Genomic DNA, 5,311 nt, shown 5'->3' with positions numbered 1-5,311 from the left:
CCCCCCCCCCCCCCCCCGAGCTCCCTCTGCCCAAATGGGAGGAGGAATGCAGCAGGGCTGTAAGAAACGCAGCCTGCGGGCTCAAGAATGAGTCTGTCAATAACAGATGCTGCAAAGACTCCACTGTTTGTTAGTGGAAAGACGATGTCTGCATGCAGCTGGTGGGGTCCTCTGAGAGATTTCTTCTTTTTATAAAAGGTTTCATTGCTGATGAAAAGCACTGAACTAGCAGCACCAGGAGGCTGAGGTCTCCACAGAGCCAGGCTCACAGATTTTTCACAAGCACAGAAACCATCCCCTCGAAGTATTACCCTTATTTTAATCCTTCCCCCTACTACACAATTTCATGCCACGCATAGGCTCGCCACTGCACTTCTGCAGCTTTCATCTGGAGGCACTTAGATGCTACAGGAACAGGCATTAGAGACTAGCTTGAAGATAGATAATACAAAAGATGACAGTGAGATCGGGCACCTACAGGTCACACAACCAGGGACTGAAGCTGATACTCACGGTGGGACAGCTAAATCTTTAAGCAAGTGTAAAGCAAGGGCAGCGAGACTGTTTCTCTTCCTCCAAGAAAGACATCAGCATGGCTGCATTCATTAACATCTCCTCACTCTCTTCCCATCCAGCCCCAGGATTTCCCATACCTTCCTCCTATTTCTTTTACGCTTGCTTCAGATAAGAAGTGCTACATCTGACCCTGTGCAAGGGAGCAGCAGTATCAGACATCTCCCAAGGAACTGCAGCACAGACAGGGAGGGCTCTCCTCTCATTAATTCACCGATATTGAACTTCCCCGTCAAACAGTCACGGAATCTTTGCGCTTGCTGCAAAGTATTTTGGAAGAGCACAGATTATCAGCTACTGACTGTCACATCTTGGCTGCGTCACTTGCAAGTGGATCTCCTCCAGACACAAGCAGCATCTTCGTAAGCCTTAGTGTTAATCCCTAGATCCCCATTCCCCCAACAGAGCACCAACTGGATCGAAAGACTTTGGAGTTTCTCAAAGGAAGAAAAATGATAAAGCAGCTGAAGGCAGGTAGTGTGAATCATAGCTGGAAAAAAAATAATAAATCACCTATACAGGAGACAATTCTGCTCTATCTTTTAATACTGCAACACTTCTGTCCTCTTATCCTCCCATTACAAGGAGCTGATTCATGAAAATAGCATCTTTGTACCTTAAGACCTGCTCGGCTTCTTCTGCTTCTTCCTTTTACCTCCTGCCAAAAAGCTGCTCCTGGCAGAATCAGAATTAGTTGCTGTGAAAATGATTGTGGTGTTGCAGACAAAGAGATCTGAGTCCAGTGAAAAGGCTGGGAACAACAGAAGCTGAACTTTTGAGGAAAAGAGGATCACATTTCCATGCAGATGTCCAAAGCAATAAAGGTGGAAATTAAAATAGAAAGCCACACAAATATGATTCTCTGGCAAGACTGTCTCCAACAAGGCAGAAAAGGCCATCAATAAATCTTCATTATCTGAATTGCTAAACGTATCTAAATAAAAGAAATCCAAATATTAGAAGAACCCATCTTTTAAAACGTCCTTACATAAAACCAACTCTGTCTTGCCAGAGCATGTTTTACAGAGTGGGATTTTTTTTTTTCCCTTTTAATTCTGCTGGCCTTTTACAGAGGTTTCATCTGTTGGTTTTCTTTCTGCCTACAGGGAAGTGGGAATTTCCAGGCTTGACAAGCTTAAATCCCCGTGACATACAGTCCCAAATTTTAGAGGCAGCTCAGATTTTGATTCTGACTTCACTCCCCGTTGGTTTCCTCCCCGATGCACACAAGAGCTGTTTTCAATCTCAGCTGTTCCAACCAGGAAAAAAAAAATAAATCCCTGAAGGAGCAGCATTTGTTCTCCCACCACCTTGCTGCTACCACTGTACAGAGGCCAGGCACACAGCCCAGGGCCGGAGCGAGGCTTGCAGCAAGACAAGGCGAAGCAGAGCACAGCAGACTAAACCAGAAGCCACATCTTCTACACTCGTCTGCTAAGAAGGCTGTATTTATTTTGCGTAGTAGTAGACTTAGGGTCCACTTAAGATATATATGCATTACATGAAATCTCATTAACTTCTTGGCAGAGAAACCAAATTAATTTTTTTCTGTCACATGCAGTGACGCTTTTTGCTCCTGATTCATCAGAGACATTGGTTTATTAAAAATATTTTAGAGGTTTCACCACTGTTTACTTATATATCTCACATTGCTAACAAAACATGAGGAAAAAACACTTCAAACACTACCGCTTTAATTACTTTGTATCTTGAGACTCATGAAAGTACATACAATGCTCAAAAGCCCTAATTCTAAATTTCAGAAGACATTAATTTCTTATTTTAGTGCCCTGTGTTCCTTTACAGTCACGCTCAGTTCCAAGGAGGGGTAGGGAACACGAGAACATACAGAACTTAGAGCTTCAAACACAGCATCTTTGGCATTTAGGAGCACTACCTACACACCTGAGGGGGGTAAAGAGACATGTATTCCCTCCAGTCACATACCCCAAGCAATGACGGTACTACCAGGTAATAAACCAACTTGGGTTAAGAATATTAGCGTTTAATCTAGTAAGGTCCATGCAGACCTTTAGGTCCAAGTGATGGGAACATCTAGTAGAACCTGATGTAGCTTCTGTTGCAGGATTCCAGGAACCCTTTCAGCTGCCAACCATCAGTGACTTCAAGTTTACACTAACAAAACCTCTGCTCATGTACTGGGGCTGTCACCACTCTTCTTGAAGAGATGCTCTCCTGCAGCTTGGAACTTTACCAGCACTCACAGCTGTCCCAGAAAGGTGACTAGCAACAGAGGCCACCTATTTAACTTTTCTGTAAGTGTGCTCAGGATAACTAGACTTAACATACTGCCTGCTCCATCAGGGCTCCAAAAGAAGGCAGGCTCCTCTTGTCAGAGTATCACCAGCAAGCACAAGAAGAAAAGACTCAATAACCAAGACGCATGTCTACTTATCAACTCAATCAGCTAATTTTAGAAATAGCCCATAGCCACAAATAACATAAAAGGAAATTCCAACACAAATTCTTTCACAAGAAGCAGAAGCACTCTGGGGGAACTGCAGTCTACAGGGAGGGGTCGGTAACCGTGGCTGAACCCAGGTCTAAGGAGATACGCTGTTTAAGCTGGCAAAGAGGAAGTGTTAGGCTGGGGTGAAATTCTACCTCGCCGTGGAAGCAGCCTGCGGCTCGGGAGTCCCCCACTGCGGCCACACGGGGGAAGGCGGGGGTAAGCCTTGGGATGACTTCTCTTCTCTGAAACCAGCAGTGCTTCCCACTCCTGCAGTGTGATTCATCCCTCAGGCTGCAGACCTAGGTGCCAGCTTTCTCCTAGCACTGATGAGAAAGGGTAGTCACCCTGTTTGTAATCAGCCAGCATTATCTCATCTCCAGAAACAGTAAGTCAGCAACTAGCCTTAGGTGGTAAGTAGGGGGTTTCCTTAGCAGTTCTCTTCACTGAGACTGAAGTCAGAAAAAAAGAAAAAAAAAAAAAAAAAAAAAAAAAAAAAAAAGAAAGTGGTTACAAGAAAGGGAATATTTTAACAGAAAGGGGGAACCAATTAATGCTTTCAGCTTGTTCCCCTTCACCACTGCCTGGAAAGGCAGCTCTGATACAAGCATCTCCTGCCTAGGGCTTCCTGAGAGCCCCTTAAACATCCACACTGATTGCTTCCCCCCACTCAGGGGGGCAGACTGTCCTCTACCCTAAATGCTTTTATCCTCTTGATGAGGTCTCTTACACCCAGCTGGATCCTGCCTCACTTCTCCCACCGCAATCTCTGAGCCTGAGAGAAGGCACCTGGGGACCTTTCACTTTGCTTTGGAAAGAGATTTAATCCCTTCACATCCTGGCATGGGGTTGAAGCCATGTACTGCTCCCTCTCCCTGAGTGTCTCTGGATACAGTCCTGTGCGACGGATGTCCCCAGATGAACACAATTCAAAGCAAAAGCTTTTCTCTGCTGTTTTCTTGCTCTTTCAGGAGTCATATAAAAGCAGGTGTAGATAAAGAGCTGAGGAGAACCCTGCAGGGAACAATCCCACTGTACCCAGACAAGATGATGAGGCTTAAAATCTCTTCTGTGTCTAATCGTAGCTAAATCACGCCCAGGATGTCCCTGCCCTCCGTTCTGTGGGGTCCCTGCCTCTTGTTGCTCCTGCAGTGGCTGCTCCCCAGAGACGTGAGGATGGCAGGCCTTTCAGCTTACCCTAAGGGCTGATGGGGGCACTCCTGCCGTCTGAGAGTGCTCACCTCCCCCCTGAGAAGGGGGAGACCACAAATCCCTTAAACAACACCATTACCATGGTGCTGAGATGCCGGGAGCCCAAGTCCCTGTGGATGGGGCAGGGGTCCGGTCCCGATGGGCAGCGGCGCTTTGGGCTTGGGATATTTTGCCACCCAAGACTCGGATTCTTTTCCTGCGAAGGTCCCCGCGGGCGTCGGGGCAGGATGAGGCCAGAGGGCTGCCAAGCTGCAAATGGGGCCTTCCGTGAGCCTGCCGGCCTGCTCCGACTGCAAAAGTGCCGCGCGATTAATTATACATCTGCGCTACAAAAGCTCAGCCCTGTAACTGCAGGGGGTGCTATTCATCAGCCTTGAGACGTGCTGGCAGAGGACAGCCAGGGTCCAGCAGTTGACAGGGAGAAATAAATAAATACAAAAGCGGGACGCGCTGCGGGTCGCGGGGGCGGACGCGCGGCGGCAGCGGGACCCCGGTGACCCGGCGGCGGAGAGACCCAGCGCGGCGGCGGCGGCAGCTGGGCCGTGGGGCACGGCGGGGCACGGCCGAGCGGGGCGGCCATCGGCCACCGGGGCGAGGTGTGGGGCAGGGCCGGGGCACCGGGCTGACACCTGCGCGCTCTGCCCGTTGACCGGCCTTTCCCTTTCCAGCAGGCAGCCCCGTGACACGCTGGCAACGAAGCGGCTTCACCGCAGGAGCAAATTTAGAAGGACCCCCGCTCCCTGATCCCTCTCTTTTGAAGCCCGTTTCCCGGAGCGGGCTCTTAGCGAGTACAAACGCAACACGGTGCCGAGCATCCTTCCCCTGTCACTCTCGGCTCCCCTTCCTCCTCCAGACACACGCGCTAACACAAAATGACGGCTTCCTCGGCAGGCTGAATGAGCAAAGCCCTCGCGCCGATCCCTAATTGTCTGCGTTTTACTCTCTCGCTCCACTCGTATTATATCACAAAACTCAAAGCAGCCCACCCACTGCCCCCGTCTTTGTCCGAAATCTCAAATGAACGGTAAATTGGACGCGGGGAAAAAAAAAAAAAAA

At 48.8% G+C, this 5,311-nt stretch overlaps 1 protein-coding gene across 5 annotated transcripts in view; it reads right to left on the bottom strand.

Moving 5' to 3' along the window:
* The window catches only part of TCF20 (transcription factor 20), a 115,693-nt gene that overhangs the window by 63,832 nt on the left and 46,550 nt on the right, over nt 1–5,311 (bottom strand). The window lies entirely within an intron of this gene.

The sequence above is a fragment of the Centrocercus urophasianus genome, unplaced genomic scaffold (assembly GCF_019232065.1).
Source record: "Centrocercus urophasianus isolate 14NV4802_14NV808 unplaced genomic scaffold, USGS_Curo_1.0 seq_15, whole genome shotgun sequence".
NCBI classification, from domain to species: domain Eukaryota; kingdom Metazoa; phylum Chordata; class Aves; order Galliformes; family Phasianidae; genus Centrocercus; species Centrocercus urophasianus.
This window is presented reverse-complemented; position numbering and strand designations above follow the sequence as displayed.